We start from the raw sequence: 18558 nt of genomic DNA, 5'->3' as shown, positions 1-18558 counted from the left end.
ATATTCTCTTATCTCCCCCCTCCTCACCCTTATCTATCATATAATTAATACTAATACAACATGTAACAATAAAAATACCCTCCCTCCCACCCCATAATTGAACTTGTAAATTTAAGGGAAACAAGATTTTTCTAATCATTACAAAACTTTGTTAATGGCTCCCAAATATCTTGAAATTTCCTGAAACAACTCTGTTGTATTGCAATAAGTCTCTCCATTTTATAAATATGACATAAGGAGTTAACTGTTTATTAGATAACCCTGTGGCATTATCATATGATACTGTGCTGTTTGGTATGGCAATGAGAGCAAAAAGTCAAATATCTACAAATAATAACAAATTATTACTTATAATGACTGGGGTTGCCATTCAACAAATTACATATAATTGGAAAAATTGGAATAGATTAAATTATAATTTTGGTGATGAAAGAGAGGGTTAATGAAATACCTTCCATTGCATCTACTATGAAAATGACCACATTACCATATTACCCCATGATCCCATACCATCTGGAATCTTTTTTTTTAAAAAAATTATATCCTTTCATTCATAGTGTGATAACCACCAGTCTTACACAAGGATTAGTCCCAGCAACCTGGAAACATGCTATGATACGCCCAAAATTAAAAGATATTACAATTTCACTAGATCAATTCTCTAACCACAGTCCAATTTCTAACTTACATTTCCAAGCAAAAATTGTTTTTCATTCTCTTTCAAAATTTTCTAGATCGAACAAATTCTTTACAACCAAATCAAATGGGTTTTCAGAATTATCACTCCACCGAGACATCACTTATCGGTCTTTTAACCAAGATTCTATATCATCTAGATCAGTGTTCTTCAACCACCGGTCCGCAGAAATTTCCTGCTGGTCCACCGGGCCGGCACATGCATCGGGCCCCATTCAGTGCTCTTCAGCCGCCGGTCCACGGTGGGATCATCGCGGTGTTGTCTTTGGGCCAGCTCCCTCTTCCTGAGTGCTGCAGTGCACAAAGCCGTGGGAAGAGGCTCCTACACACGTCCTGTGCCTGAATCGGAAGCCTTCTCTCTGACGTCGCAACGTCAGAGGGAGGGCTTCCAGATGAGGACATCATTAGCAATGACCACCACACTTCGAATGCTTGGTGTCATCATTTGACAGCACTTTTAAGCTACAAATCTCAAATTTCTTTGGTTATTAAATGCTAATCATTCCAACTTAGGAAAATTTGCTTACTGAACCCCCTCCTTTATCCTTCATCCTTCAATATACTGGTACATTCACTCATTATTAGTCAATTAGGTTGCTGTAATTCTTTCTATCAGGGCATCACAAGCAAAAGAGTTACATCGCTTGCAGATAATTCAAAATGCCTCCTTCAGACTCATAACTGGTGCCAGAAAATTCGATCATGCAACTACCCCCTTACCTTAATCAACATTTAACACCATATGTACCCTCAAGCACATTTTGCTCACTGCAGCAAAATCTACCTATAATTCCTTGCCCCAGACAAGTGGTGTGCGATTTTACACAATCTTTCATTTTTTCAGTCACCAGCCCCTTGTTACGGAACAAACTCCCATCTCAACTTAGACCGGACAGTTCTTTACTTACATTCAAAGCTAATCTCAAAGCCTTCCTCTTAAAGGACGCTTATGACTTTTAATTTCGTTTCCCTTCACTACACTACTATTTCACACTAGACTGTTGAAACAAGATGCAGACACGTATTTTATCTACATCTATCGATACATTGTCACTTTTTTCGTATTAGATATTGTGGTTCCTTTTTCTCTCCTCTTTCTCTTCCTCCCTTCTTGTTTTCTTCTAGTCGTTTAATATGAGTTATTGTACACCGCATTGAGGTTATATATGAAATACGGTATATCAAATGACAATGAAGCTTGGAAAGTACATGGATGAACTGAGATGGTCCCGAGAAGGGCCTTTTTTCCCCCAGCAAAACATAAAATCTCTCATCTTGTCCCCAGGGGTCTGATTTTCAGTCTCAGCCAGAAGGTGAAGACGAGACTCTTCCATTCATAGCTCTGACTCTGCTTGAATCTTAGCCAATCGGAGGATTTGAAGGGGTGGATCAAGGCCACTAAGTCCAAAGAACATGGAGAATCTTATCAAAAGTCAATCTAGTCTTTTATATTAAAAAAAAAAAAAATATGTACTTAGTGGCATCTCTCTTATCTTTTTAGGTTGCATGACTTTGATAATGGGTTTTCTGTTGTATACGAGGGTAAATCAAAAAGTAAAGGCAAAATACATTTAAGCCCTACCCTGGCCCCTTCTATCTCACCATGTCCTCTACACAGATTGTATTGACCTTCTTCCCTGTACCATTTATTGCCATGATTGTACCTATCTTCGATGATTGTACCATCCTTCGCCGATTGTACCACTGTTCGCTGATTGTACCATTTTTTTCTCTGCCACCTATTTTCTCTGATTGTATCATTGTACCATTTTCGCAGATTGTCCAGCCCTTCTTCATTGTAAACCGCCTCGAACTACTATGGCTTTGGCGGTATATAAGAAATAAAATTATTATTATTATTAATGGCTTTAATAGCAGTAACTGTGAGCAATTGAACAGATCACTTTTCCACACAATCAACTTTATTTTTAAGAAAGCTTAGAATGGTCAGATCTATGTCTGCTTAATCCAGTTGGTTGGATACATTTCACATCTGGATTGATAGCACATTTTCTATTACAAATGCAGTATTATTGTCTAATAGATTTGTATAACTATAGAGCAAAGTTCCCTGCCTAGGTGTGTGGGAGTGCGCTACTCATATTTCCATCCTTGAGAACGGTGCAGCAATATCACAATTTTAATCATGAGAAGCGGGCAGCTTCCTGGAAGATAGTTTTTTTTGTTGTGGGGGTGTATGAGAAAATGGGGATTCCGCTTAGGCCAGGGGTGTCCAATGTCGGTCCTCGAGGGCCGCAGTCCAGTCGGGTTTTCAGGATTTCCCCAATGAATATGCATTGAAAGCAGTGCATGCACATAGATCTCATGCATATTCATCCTGAAAACCCGACTGGACTGCGGCCCTCGAGGACCGACATTGGACACCCCTGGCTTAGGCTTTAGGGGTTGTGTTGGGAGGGTTTTTTCTGAGGGGAGTTTCTTGGGTCAGCATATCTGCCTTGGTTGATGATGACTGGGATAGGAAAGCACTTGATGGGGATGATTATTATAAGTTTAAGGTATAGCATTTGGGTCGTCTTGGGTTGTAGAGTCTTGGTTGTGTCTCGTCCTGGACGCAGAACGAATGGATAGCTGTAGTGATCACAACAGGACCTGCGGAAGCCTAAGAGAACAGTTCTCTTGGAAGTCCCACAGAACTTGCATGCCTCTTGCATGATTTTGCTGCATCGCTTCCAAAGGAAGGAAGGCAGGTAGTGGACTCCTGCACACCTTGAAAAGAATGTTGTTTTGGAATTCATTTGTAGTTCAGTAGGCTGGTGGAAGCATAGATCTCGTGGATAAGACCTTGAAAAATATGCAGTTCTAGAAAAACAACTGTTATCATTACATTCAGTGTACAAGGGGTGGATTGGTCTTATTTCGCTGTGAAAGGATGTGGTACTCCTACAGTATTTTATACTGAAAATCTTAGGTACTGTTTAGCTCAGGGCAATGTCTCTAAATGGGGATTGTTTAGCTTTGAATAGACAAGGATAGAGATTCCGTGTGAGCTCATTCAGCGGCTGAGAGTGGGAGCTCTCATTAGCTTAAAACCATCTTCATTTCTGATTGAGGTTTTACTGAACTAATTGATGTCACTATGGCTTTTCACAGCCTGCTACTCAGGGCTGAATAAAAAAATCTTGATTAGCTGAAGGAGCAATATAGGACAGTTAAAATCATGTACAGCGCATGTGAAGTAAAACCGAGCGATAACTGGGGCAGAGAACAGAAAAATGATTTCCAGCAGAGCAATCTCGTCTTCCCCTGGATCACAGACTCGCCATGTGTTCACTGATGCATGGAGTAGAATCTCTTTCTCCTACAGAACGGCTGAAGATAATTCCGTTTCCGCTGTTCTGAAAGTATTTTGTAAGAGCGCACATTCAGGCCTTATGTCAGGGGAGCTGTGCTTTGTCCTTTATGCATTGCCATAGCTTCCTGTGCCCTCTGCACTTTCTTTTTCCCGAGTGAGAATGTCCAAGAAAGGGACATTCATTTCCTTTGTTACTTATGAGTGCTCAGATGAGAATTAACATTGCACTTCATTTGTTAATGAATTCCTTTAAAAAAAATGTATTGATTTTCAAAATATAAACAAGCAAACCTTACTTGAATACCACTTTAGAAATTAAAACATCCACATAATTTTTATCCTAACGCCACACATACCGAGGATCATGTATCAATATATATTTCTTTGTAATCTATCGGTCATGGGCGGATGAGTTAGGTGAAGAGGTACTTTGAGTCTTTCATTTTCATGTCAAAGAACGCCTCGCAAGACTGGGACTGTTCACCCTCGAGAGGAGGAGACTGCGAGGGGATATGATTGAGACTTTTAAAATACTGAATGGATTCGACAAAACTGAGCAAGAAACATCGTTGTTCACATTGTCAAAAGTAACACAGACAAGAGGTCATAGACTGAAGCTAAGGGGCAGCAGGCTCAGGACAAATGTCAGGAAGTTCTGTTTCACACAGCGAGTGGTGGACGCTTGGAATGCTCTCCCGGAGGAGGTGGTGACGGAGACTACCATTCTGAGTTTCAAGAGTAAGTTGGATGCACACCTCCTTGCAAATCACATTGAGGGATACGGGTAATCAGGGTCTCCAACTGGGAGCACCTGGCTTGGCCTCCGTGTGTGCAGGTCGCCGGAATATATGGACCTAAGGTCTGATCCGGTGAAGACGTTTCTTATGTTCTTATATTATACCTGTACAAACAATGTCCTAGACAGATCATAAAACAAACAAACGGAAGAATCCAAGTCATCCAGATGGTGAAGAAGTGGGAAAGTTATTACGCTCCATTAGGGCTGCATCATGTTATTTGCCCTTTAACATGACTTTAAGGGCACCAGTGCAACTTGTCTTTCTCTAGCGTAGTGATATTTAGGACACAGTGGATCAGAGAGTACTGAGATGCAAAACATGGGCAAAAAATGTTGGTGCAATGACCTCATCCAAAAAGGTGGAGCTATTTTGCCATGCTGGGAGCATCAGGCCTCAAAGCATAGCCCGATGCTCCCAGGCCAGACTCTAAAGGACTAGTGTCATTTCCTCCTAACAATCATATCTCCCACCCCCATCATATCCTCACAGCCCTCACTTCACCATCCCTGTGGGCCTTAACAGCATTTTCTCTGGTGTCCTAGTAGTCTTTGGCATCCCAAGTAGTAGATATAAACAGGATAGAGTCAATTCAGAGGAAGGCTACTAAAATGGTTGATGGTCTGCATCGTAAGGTGTACAGGAACAGCCTCAAAGATCTCAATATGTATAGTTTGAAGGAAAGGTGGGAGAGGTGAGATATGATAGAGACATTTAAATACCTAAGTGGCATAAATACTCTTTAAATTGAAAGGAAGCTCCAGAGTGAGAGAGCATGGGATGGAATTAAGAGGTGATAAGTTCAAGAGTAATCTAAAGAAATACTTTTTTACAGAAAGGGTGGTAGATGCGTGGAATAGCCTCCTGGTAGAGGTGGTGGAGAGAGAGGCTGTGTCTGATTTCAAGAAAGCCTGGGATAGGCATGTGGGATCTCTTGGAGGAGATAGTGGATGCTGCAGATGGGCAGACTGGATGGGCCAGTTGGCTTTTATCTGCCGTCATGTTTCTATGTGCCAATTGAAGGTCAGAAACCTTCTTAAAGATCACTCTTAACTATAGTCACACACACAAGTATATCCAACTACACCAATTAAAATGTTCTTTTTAAGGACTTCTCAGATGTGACGATTGCCAGCAAAAGTTCAGATAGACAAACCTGGTCAAATATCACTTCCTCATACGTCCAAAAAGCATATGAGTTCATCTTAGTCATGCACATTTTGTTCATTTTGTATATCAAAATTCGTTTTATAATTCTTGTACTTTTAAACTGAAATTTTCAAAAATAGCAAAACTTATCTTATTTCAGCATGGGAGAACCATTTGTCAACATAGCTATGTTTCGAATGATGTATCAGGGCAAATAGATTCCTTCAGCTCTAAGTTGCTCTCCTCAGCTCCTTCATTAGGCTCTCCCAAGAATTATAAAATGAATTTTGATAAACAAAATGCACATGACTAAGATGAACTCACAATGCTTTTTGGACGTATGAGGAAGTGATATTTGACAAGATTTGTCTCTGTTTCTATAACCATAAAGCTCTATGACCTCACAATGCAAGTGTTAAGAGCTTTAGCTTATAACAATAATGTTCTATGACCTCACAATGCAGGTGCAAAGAGCCTTAGCCTGTAGGAAGAGGAGGAGATAGTGGATGCTGTGGATGAGCAGACTGGATGAGCCATTTGGACTTATCTGCCATCATGTTTCTATGTTACTAAAGTTCTATGACCTCGCAATGCAGGTGTAAAGAGCCTTAGCCTATAGGAAGAGGAGATGCAAATGTTAAGAGTCTTAGCCAATAGGGAGAGGGGGAGATAGTGGATGCTGTGGATGGGCCATTTGGCCTTTATCTGCCACCATGTTTCTGTGTTTCTATAACCATAAAGCTCTATGACATCACAATGCAGGTGTAAAGAGCCTTAGCCTATAGGAAGAGGAGATGCAAATGTTAAGTCTTAGCCAATAGGGAGAGGGGGAGATAGTGGATGCTGCGGATGGGCCATTTGGCCTTTATCTGCCATCATGTTTCTATGTTACTAAAGTTCTATGACCTCACAATGCAGGTGTAAAGAGCCTTAGCCTATAGGAAGAGGAGATGCAAATGTTAAGAGTCTTAGCCAATAGGGAGAGGGGGAGATAGTGGATGCTGCGGATGGGCCATTTGGCCTTTATCTGCCATCATGTTTCTATGTTACTAAAGTTCTATGACCTCACAATGCAGGTGTAAAGAGCCTTAGCCTATAGGAAGAGGAGATGCAAATGTTAAGAGTCTTAGCCAATAGGGAGAGGGGGAGATAGTGGATGCTGCGGATGGGCAGACTGGATGGGCATCTGCCATCATGTTTCTGTGTTTCTACTACTGCTAGGGGCACTATTTTGGAGATGGTGCTGGAAGGGTAAGAGCACCTTGGAATTGCTTCTACCTAGAGACTGCTAGACTACCAGAGAAAATGTAGGTAGGGCCCACAGGGATGATTGGGTATGCTTTGAGATGGGGTGGAGGGAGTGATTGGCAAGGTGGGAGGATGTGTTCAACAGAGTGGGGGATGTGATCAAGGAAGGGGGAAGGGAAATACCTCTGACCCTTTAGGCTCTGACCTCAGAGCATCAGTCCACAGCTATGAAGCCCGATGTTCTTGGGTTCTTGGAATAATGCAGTCTACAATATGGCTTACCAACAGTATTATTATTATACCATGGTAAAAAGCAACATGTAGGTTGCTAACCCTCTGGTAAATCAAGGGGTCTTAAAATCCTGCCTTATACCACTCCTTGATAATATCAAAGGAACATAAGAATTGCTATACTGAGAGAGACCGAAGGTCCATCAAGCCCGATATCCTGTTTCTAACAGTGGCCAGCCAAGGTTCCTTCTCCCCCCCCCCCACCCTAAATCTGTTAATGTGTGCATACACAAGCAGGGGATTTTAAAAAGACAAAAAAAAAAATAAACTGAAGCATCTTTCCAGGTTCTTTTGTTTTAGATTTTGTAGGAAAACAAGGTGTTGGATGATATTCCAGGTGAGGAGCTGTATTTCTGGGGGATGGTGATACATCAGTTTTAATTGGACTCCGAAGAGCAGGAGGATGAGAAATGAGGAATTCTCATCCAGCTTCCTTAAAATACTGCTGAGTCGCTTGGTATTACGGATTCTTAGTCAGTTGATTTGTTCTGTCTGGGGAGTAATTGAACCTTGTGCTTTGCATACTTCAAAGAAACTTCAACAAAGGAGAGAGAGAGGGAGAGGTTTGTCCAGCAGACAACATTTGACCTCCTAAGTCTCCTAGGAATGCAGCAGAATCTTTAGCTCTTAAATGTGGTGTTCAAATTATTATTTAGTAAATGTGTTTAATTTGAAATGAAGTTATGAGGTGATAGACTCAGGAGTAATCTAAGGAAATACTTTTTTTACAGAAAGGGCGGTAGATATGTGGAACAGTCTCCCGGAAGAGGTGGTGGAGACAGAGACTGTGTCTGAATTCAAGAGGGCCTGGGATGTCTTAGAGAGAGGAAGAGATAATAGTTACTGCAGATGGGCAGACTGGATGGGCCATTTGGCCTTTATCTGCCATCATGTTTCTATGTATTTTTTTTAGATTATTGAGGTCTCACCATGGATCTGTATAACGGCAGTATGACTTCAGGTGAATTTTTTGCCAATCACTTAACCCATGCGATATCCATCTATATCTCACCACAGTCCTGCTTTTTCCTGCTACAGAAATTTGTCAGCTTTCTCCTACGATTGCTGGCTTTGCTGATGAATGTGTAACTGTCTATAATCTGCACTAAAGCTGGCTTTCTATCACATGCTGATATTAATAGTACATATATGAATTCCTTTAGAGTAAAATAAACATTGTAATTCATACTGTTTCTTAAGGCAGGTAATGCAAAAAAAAAAAAAAAAAAGGCAAGTGGCTTTTTAAAAATTTAAATAAAAGTCACTTTTGCAAAAGAAAGAATGAGTGAATGGGAGAGCCTGGGCAATTAGTACACAGAGCATGTTGACTGTTATGGATGAACCCATTATAATGGATGTCATTGGACCTGTCATATTTTATTCATGAGTTCTGGTGAATGCTGGGATGAAATAAGAAAAGAACTGTTTCCGATCCTAATTACAGGCGAAGAAAAAGCAGCATTTCCAAAAATTCCTCAGCCGCTCTTACAAATAATTCATGTGAAAGGCTGAATGTAATTTGAATTAGGTTCTCTTCCATACTGCTTCAGTTCGTGATCTAGGAAGAAATATGTGCACTAGGTATAAATATAGCTAAATGATCTGAATAAAGTTTTAGGCATTTTAATTATACCTGCTTGAGCTTGGAAGCTTAATAGTCCAGAAGCTCATATCCTTGAACATTTAGCTCTGAGTTCTTCTCGGTTGCACCGCTGATCTGTATACAAATACATCAGTCCTTTTACTAAGGCATGCTAATGGATGTGGCACAATGACGCTGGCTTTTACAAAGTTTGGTAGAAGTTTCTACCGCGGGTCAGCGAGGTCAGAATTCCTGTGAGCATCTGAGCATTTATCTCGCTGGCCCATGATAGAAACCATCTACCGTGGCTTTCTGAAAGGAGCCCTTAATGAAGTGTACAACCAAACGTCTCAAAAACAGGAACGCTGCTCCTTACACCCATCCCTCTCTTATCTGGGAAACCAGTATCCCAACTGCAAAAGACCAAGCGCGCAGCCTGGGAATACTTCTCAACGCAAACCTTTCACTCCCTTGTCACATCTCTCGGGCGGTCTCCTCCTCATTCTACTATTTCCGTCAGCTCTGGAAAATAAGAAGCTACTTCTCCAAAACTGACTTCACCCAACTTCTCTATGCCTTCGCCCTGTCCCACATGGACTACTGTAATGCACTATTCAACGGATTAACAACAAAAAATCTCCAGCGCCTACAACGCAGTAAACAGATTCCTAAAAAAAAAAAAAACCTTGCTGCTGTCTAAGAAGCACTATCATCAGCCTACTGACTACCCATTACCAAATGTTGTATCTTCAAGGACCTAGCAATAACATACAAGTCTCTTCACAACTTGGCACCCAGCTACATATCAACCATACTTCCTCCATACGTCCCAAACAGACCACTGCACTCCCAGGAGGAAATACGTCTGCAAATACCTCCTTATCATGACCTCCAACTCCAGAGCGCCAGACGCTGTTCCTACTCCCACTTCCTACCAAGTTATTGGAATCAACTGCCTCCCCACATCAGATCCCTCAAAGGGCTACTGAACTTCAGGAAGGCAATAAAAGCCTACCTCTTCCCATAAATCCAGTCACTCCTTTCTAACCATATGTATTCTAACATACGTTGAGCTAGATCCATTCTGAAGATGGGAATAATCGTATGTTAACTTAAATGACCAAACTGTATGCTAAACTTGACTCTCTGTATATCTAATGTTACCGTACACATGTAAATTCATAATTTGTCTATGCATTATGTATGTCAACCTTGTTACCCATCCTGAGCTTGATGAGGAGGGTGAGATATTAAACTAACCAAATAAGCACCATATATGAGTGCACTAATCATTAGCACTCCTTAGTAAAAGCAAACTGTCATTTTAAAAAATAATTAGTATTTATAGGGTTTAAATTACACCAACAGAACTGCATGCAAAATGCATCTCATACAATTTTTGTGTGTGGCAGATGGCCTGTGATATAAATGTCAGCCTAGTATATATATTTTTCTCATGAATAAGTCACTGAGGACAAGATTCATGTAGTTTTTTTTTTTTTTTTTCTCCCATTCTTATATCCAAGGAGGAAAAAAAAGCTGAACAAACCGAGCCTAGGCTCCTGCATTGTGTGAAGGAAACATAGCAGAAACTTTGTAGGAAAGAATCTCTTTGTTTCTCAGCTGGATGCTGGTGGAATAGGGGATGGATACCACTCCAACCCACACTAAAACCAGAAACATACATTTCTTCTGGTGTTAGATGAGTGGAGACACCCAAAAGGGAACCAAAGGAGGCCTCAACGACGAGACAACCAAGGCACGAACAAAGGAGTCATGAGGACGAGATGTCGATAATTCAGCCACGGGGGAACAGTTCAAAGGTCACTTTATTGATAGTAGCACTGCGAGGACTCGAAGACTCGACACTGACAGTGTTTCGGCATCTAGGCCTTTGTCAAGAGTCTCAACGGCTGGTAATTGTATCACATAAATAGAGTATTCGATAGAGGTCAAATTTAGAAGCGAGCAGGAAAATGTTTGGGGTCCAAAGTGAATGCTCTGTTTATGTGATAGAACTACCAGCCGTTGAGACTTTTGACAAAGGCCTAGATGCCGAAACACTGTCAGCGTCGAGTCTTCGAGTCCTCGCAGTGCTACTATCAATAGAGTGACCTTTGAACTATACACCCTTGACTGAATTATTGACATCTCATCCTCCCAACTCCCTTCTTGTGTGTTCGGTGAGTGGATCCATCTTCACTCCATCCTACAATAAAACCAGAAACACGTTTGTTACTAAAGATATCCTGCAGTCACCATTTGCCTACATTCAGAGTGTATAATGGAAGTGACATGGTGCCAGCCAGTGAATGGACCAGAAACATGTTGTTTGGCAATGAACTGTAAAGTCCCGGGAGTTCCAACAAAGGGCTCCTATTTCTCATTCAAAGAAAACATTTTCAGAATGTTCCTACTTAAGATTCAGCAGCATATCTAGAATTAGTAGCTTACAAGTACAATCGTTCGGACAATGTTTTCATTTCTTTGGCTGAAATATGACAAAGGAGTATGTGCTTTTTAATCAAGGGCCCTGATTTAGCTGAACATTTCCCTCCGTATACATACAATGGAATCAAGTCTCTAAATCAGGGATGAAATGTGTAGTATTCTTAAAATAAGCTCAATGTGGACCGTGTGACAGAGATGTTTCCTGTACCTTCTGGGGTTTGATGCATGTAATGTTAACATTTGTGATACGCAAACACAAGTGAAGAATCCAACGAAACTGCAGTGATATGTCAAATCGAACAAACGAAGAAACTGCAGGAATGGAGTACAAGACGCCAAGTCTTTAATGAACAAACATAAATATAATCATGAACATAATCATAAAACAATTTGTATCCACAAGGGTTGGTGAACCCGGACCTGACATGGTCCGTGTTTCGAAGAAACACTCCTTCCTCAGGGGTCCAAAAGTATATCATATACAAGAAAACCTTATGGATAACAACTGGAAATAACGATGTGTTGAACAACTTGGCAAGCTGTGTAAGCTCCTACGTGGTGCAGGAACAAAAACGAAAGTGATATGATACATTTTATTTATTTATTTTAAAAAAAATATTTTTAAGTGGGTTACAGCTGAACATAAATAATTCATCAATATACAAGCATAAAAATAATATCACACATCATCACTCTCTTATATTATTGATAAGGAATAATTCGACTCCCTACTGCTACCAGCCTCCTTGTAAAGAATGGAGAGTTTTGGTTGTACAGATGCATTGATCTGCTATGTGGCGCTTCCTCTTGGCAGAGAGCTTTCCCTTCTTGCCTATCTTAAAAAAAATACTCTGATGATGGGGGGGGGGGGGGGGGGGGAGGGTGTCATGTGACACCTGGCTGAGAGAGAAGATAAAGACTCCTGCTGAGGGAACCAAGCTTTCTCAAGTACAAGCAGTCTACTTACAGATATTGTACCTGAAACAGCAAGGGGAAGTGATGTGAATCAGAAGAGAACCAAAAAAAGCAAGTGAGAAAAGGCAGCACAGAGCTCTAAGCAAAGTAAAACAAAAAAGCGGCAGACCATGCAAGAGCGTCTACCCATCCAAGATGGCGACATTATCCCAGCACTTATGCTCCCTTCACCAGCTTCATGCACAGTCGTTCCTTGACGGCGGAGTTAGCAGGTGGGTGGAGTCAGACCAAGGTCCATCAGTAACCAACAGTGACCGGTCCAGGTCGAAAGTACTTGGCACCCCTCAAAAAGTAGATCTACTTCCCCTATTTAATTTCCAGGAAAGAGCAAAGTTTCTCTTAAGTCTACCTACTAATCTTTTTTGATGAACATGTCCTTCAGGAATTTGTCCAAATCTTTTTACATAAGAACATAAGAATTGACATACTGGGACAGAGTACCTAGTTAGATCCCAAGTAATAAAAGAGATTTTGTGCTGCTTATCCTAGGAATAAGCAGTGGGTTTTCCCAAGTCATCTCAATAATGGCCTATGGACTTCTCTTTAAGGAAATTATCTAAACCTTTTTTTTAACCCTGCTAAGCTAACTGATTTCAGCACACTTTCTTGCAACGAATTCCAGAATTTAATTACAAGGTGTGTGAAGAAATATTTTCTCCGGTTTGTTTTAAATCTACTACTTAGTAGCTTCATCGCATGTCCTCTAGTCCTAGTATTTTTGGAAAGAGTGAATAAGCGATTCACATCTACCCTTTCCCCTCCACTTGATCACATTCTCTGGTAACGGATTTCACAGCTTAATTGGGTGAAAACAATACGCCCCACAGTTTATTGTCAATCTTATGGTTGTTAGTTTCTTGAAGTGTCTTCTTGGTTTTTGTGTTATTTCATAGATTAAAACAAACTTTCCCCATTTAACTCTTTCACTCTTCTATTGTATGAGGTGCTGCTGAAAAGTTCTCAGCCCAACCAGCAAAGTTGGGGCGGTCTCCGTCGAGGGCTATACACTTCGTCTAGTGATTTTTCACGTTTTTCATTCTGCATTTTTCCAACGGAACAAAAAAGTGGAAAATCACTGGACCAAGTGTAAAGCCCTCAACGGAGACCGCCCCAACTTTGCTGGTTGGGCTGAGAACTTTCAGTGGCCCCTCGTACCCCTTGTAAGTAGCATTTTCTCTAAGCAGTGAACCCATTTATTCTCCATAAGGGAGGTGTTTTATCCCTTTCATCATATTTGTTGCACTTCTCCAAAAGTTTTGGAGTTCCATTATATCCTTTCTGAGATGAGCTCACCAGAATTGCACATAGTACTCAAGAAATCATATTCTTGGAAAGATATCCAGCATTGCTAAAGAGAAGCTGAGCAGATATTATAGTATGGCATGCTTGCATTGGCTGTGCTGAAAACATTAACCTTGCTTCTAAGCTATCAATTTTGTCTTCATTTATGCCTTATTGATCCTCACAAGTATAAAATCCATTTATTCATTTCATAATTTGTTTCACTAATGCTGCTCTCTGATAGGTTCAAGCCATTAACCTAGACATTCTTATCTAGATATTGAGGGTCTCCAAAACATTTCAACTGAGGTCTCATCACATATAAGGTATCGCTTTAATTTTTCTTCTGTTGCTTTGCCTTTTCTCAGATTTACCTTTTTTTCTGCCTCCTTTTCACACTACACCTGCATTTGGATTTCCCAATAATGCATTTTCTATTCATAAATTTTGATATTTATGCGTTGAATGTGCCCTCATCCTTTGGTTGTAAAGCCCAATAAAATGTGTTTATTTATTGTAAAGGCAATTAATTTTAATTTGCAAATGAATGGAAAGAAACCAAATAAACCTCTATCGGGTGTTAGAAGACACACACACAAAAAGATATTGGATACGTGTGGTGCATTAAAAATTGTTCCGTTAGATTTGACATATTTACAAACAAAGGAGGAGATAAATAACAGAGATGCAGTATATTCAATTGTGGAAGATACAAAGATAATAAACTAGTGAAGAATTAATTGGGATGTCTCACAATATAAGAACTACGTCTACAGTCAATGAAACTGTTGGGAAATAGATCTAAACACATAAAGAGAGTTCAAGAAGGAATTAGGCTGGGCAGGATTAATGCATAGGCAAATTAGCCACTTGCCTGGGGCCCACATGTTTAGGAAGGCCCTCTCAGATGTGCAAATTAACCCTCCCCCCCTTTTACAAAAGTGTTGAATGTTTTGTAGCACCAGCCTCTGCGGTAACAGCTCCGACGCTCATAGGAATTCTGAGTGACGGAGCTAATACCTGGTGATAAGAAAGTTTTAACATGGCTTCATAAAAAGGGGGTGAGTTAAGTGCCTATTTGGCACCCTTTATAGAATTTCCCTCCAAGTTTCTTAATGCATTTTAGTAAAAGAGCTTCAGAATTAGGAGATGACCTCGCTATTTGTTGAGGAACTAACGGCCCAAAAAGCAAGATGATCATCCCCATTTTCCAGTAATATAAAAGCAGCGAGAGCCACAGTTGCCTGGGAAGACATTCAAATTTAGAGCAAGCTTCCATTATGCTTTGGAAAGAAAGGTAGAGTAATAAGCATTTGTGCGGTAATACAAAACTGAAATAAAATGCTCTAGGAAATAAGGAAAATATTAAGCAAGGATTTACAGTAATGACAAGATTTTGCTTTTCTCATCAGCAAATTGAACTAAGCTACGAGGCCTGTGCAAAGCTAAATTACTTCTAATACAGAAAATGAAAATGCACTCTGGAAATTGGTTAAATGAATCCAGGTCTGAGGCACCTGCCATTTAGAACACAGAAAATCTGGTTCCCCACATTACTCATTAGATGTTGCTTTTAAACAGATAGGTTTGATACAAACCAACTCTACCCTCTTTGCGAACAGAATGCTAGGAATGATAAAGAAGGGGATCACAAACAGATCAGAGAAGGTTACCATGCCGCTATACCGGACCATGGTGTGCCCTCACCTGGAGTACTGCGTCCAGCACTGGTCGCCGTACATGAAGAAGGACATGGTACTACTCGAAAGGGTCCAGAAAAGAGCGACTAAGATGGTTAAGGGGTTGGAGGAGCTGCCGTACAGCAAAAGATTAGAGAAACTGGGCCTCTTCTCCCTTGAAAAGAGAAGACTGTGAGGAGACATGATCGAAACATTCAAGATACTGAAGGGAAGAGACTCAGTACATAAAGACAGCTTGTTTCACCCTCTCCATGGTAGGGAGAACGAGAGGGCACTCTCTAAAGTTGAAAGGGGATCGATTCCGTACAAACGTAAGGAAGTTCTTCTTCACCCAGAAAGTGGTAGAAAACTGGAACGCTCTTCCGGAGTCTGTCATAGGGGAAAACACCCTCCAGGGATTCAAGACAAAGTAGATAAAGACAGGTTGTTCACCCTCTCCAAGGTAGGAAGAACGAGAGGGCACTTTCTAAAGTTGAAAGGGAATAGATTCCGTACGAACATAAGGAAGTTCTTCTTCACCCATAGAGTGGTGGAAAACTGGAACGCTCTTCCGGAGTCTGAAATAGGGGAAAACACCCTAAAGTTAGACAAGTTCCTGATAAACAAGAACGTATGCTGGTAGGACTAGTCTCAGTTAGGGCGCTGACCAAAGGGCCACCGCGTGAGCAGACAGCTGGGCACGATGGACCACTTGTCTGACCCAGCAGTGGAAATTCTTATGTTCTTATGTTAACAAACTGTAGTTTTGGAGGGAACTCTAGCTTAACACTTGTGGAAACAGTTCCAGCTTACCTCTTTGTATAGCTTTATAGCTGAATATTGCTCAACAGATGGAGTTTTTCAGGCCCATAAGAGTTGTCATTGCTTCACATTTCGGATTTTCAGATTGGGCAGTTGATCTAGCCTTGGTTGTATCCCTTTGCATCAATCAACATGCCATTCCAGTTGCTCCACTGGGTAACAGATTCGATTAATCTTAACTTTGTCTCTTTGCATTTCAGTATTACATTACATTAGAGATTTCTATTCCGCCATTACCTTGCGGTTCAGTATCCTGACAGCTCTGATTTACATAAAAAACACAGAACTTGACTTTCTTAAAAGCCTCATCCATACTTTGTTTGCTTCTTCAATTTCATATATGCATTTCTGAAAACTATTGAAAACAACTCTCTTTGTAAAATTCTTTTGTATTTCACTGTGGTGTACAGTCTTCTTGATGATGAAAACCGCATCAATTTGGAAGGTATTGCGGTCTAGAAATGTATTTTAATGTAATGATGGAGCAGTGTTGGGACCCTGAAGGTTTTATGAAACTAATGCGCCAGTTGCAAACAAAACACAGATGATTCCATGAAAAGAATATTCTGTGTAGTTGAGAAGCTTTTCATATCTTTGATGGATCATGGCTTTGATAGTGTGAATGGAAGGATCGAACACACTTCCACCTGGGTTTCTAATTTATGACAATTCCTCTATGTGTGTTTGACGTTTTACGTGTTCCTTGAGACACAGTTTTTTTCAAATAGAAAAAGCAGCCTGCAATAAAGTTCTTGGTTGTTTTAATATTCCAGACTCCTACAGAGATGATGTCTCATTTTAATTATTGTTTTGGTTTAATGGGCTTTCATTAAATTAGAGATGGAGCAATTACCATGGTGAATAGCTAATGTTTCATAGGTAAGCTCCTTTGACAATTCAACAAAGCCAGTTATGATAACGTGAAGGCCCATGTCTGTACTGTAACATTCTGCGAGTGAATCAGTTTTAAACACTCGGGTGTAGCTGTCACTTTATTATGAAAAAAACCATGTATGAGCTTATATATGCTTCACAGAGAGATTCTTTATCATTTCAAACATAGCCTATTAATATCTGAGAAGAACACCATTTCAATTTTGCATTTAAAAAGTATTCACAACCGTGGAAAATTATTCTGATGTGTCCAGAAACCCAGAAAGAAATGCTACAAGCTCCTGCATCTCCAATATTTGTGGCAGACTCAAGAGTAATGTTAGGAAAGTCTTCTTCTTGGAAAAGGTGGTTGATGTCTGGAATGCGCTCCCGAGGAAGGTGGTGGAGAGGAAAACGGAGTCAGAGTTCAAAAAAGCATGGGATGAAAACAGAGGATCTCTAATTAGGAAATAATGGTATATATTGAAGAATTAAGGCCAGTACTGTCTGTGTCCCATATATGGCCATTCAGTTGAGGAAGGGCTGGGATGGTTTATTTGGGATGAAATGAGCTTGGACAGAGCCTCCAGTAGATGGAACCTAAGCACAGTACCGGGCAGAGCTCTGGGTTTCTGGCCCAGAAATATCAAAGAAAAAGGACAATTTAAATTAAAACATTAATTTTTAGAGAGTGTATGGTTGGAAAAATGTAGAATGAAAAACGTGGAAAATCACTGGACGAAGTGTATAGCCCTCGACGGAGACCGCCCCAACTTTGCTGGTTGGGCTGAGAACTTTTCATCAGCCCCTCATACAACAGAAGAGTGAAAGAGTTAAATGGGGAAAGATTGTTTAACCTATGAAATAACACGAAAACCAAGAGGACACTTCAAGAAACTAACAGCCATCAGATTGAAAATAAACTGTGGGGAGTATTGTTTATACCCAATTAAGCTGTGAAATCCGTTACCAGAGGATGTGATCAAGTGGAGGGGAAAGGGTAGATGTGAATCGCTTATTCACTCTTTCCAAAAATACTAGGATTAGAGAACATGCGATGAAGCTACTAAGTAGTAGATTTAAAACAAAACGGAGAAAATATTTCTTCACACGTTGTGTAATTAAACTCTGAAATTGGTTGCCAGAGAATGTGCTGAAATCAGTTAGCTTAGCAGGGTTAAAAAAAGGTTTGGATAATTCCCTAAAAGAGAAGTCCATAGGCCATTATTAAGATGGCTTGGGGGAAACCCACTGCTTATTCCTAGGATAAGCAGCATAAAATCTGTTTTACTACTTGGGATCTAGCTAGGGACTTGGGACCTAGGTTGGCCACTGTTGGAAACACGATACTGGGCTTGATGGACCTTCGACAATTCTTATATTTTTATGTAAAAAGAT

General features: G+C 40.5%; 1 protein-coding gene across 5 annotated transcripts in view; it reads left to right on the top strand.

The window, feature by feature from the left end:
- Positions 1-18558, top strand: part of NELL1 (neural EGFL like 1) — a 291095-nt gene that overhangs the window by 21281 nt on the left and 251256 nt on the right. The gene's annotated exons all lie outside the window — the stretch shown is intronic.

This window comes from Geotrypetes seraphini, chromosome 19 (assembly GCF_902459505.1).
Source record: "Geotrypetes seraphini chromosome 19, aGeoSer1.1, whole genome shotgun sequence".
In the NCBI taxonomy this organism is placed as follows: Eukaryota; Metazoa; Chordata; class Amphibia; order Gymnophiona; family Dermophiidae; genus Geotrypetes; species Geotrypetes seraphini.
This window is presented reverse-complemented; position numbering and strand designations above follow the sequence as displayed.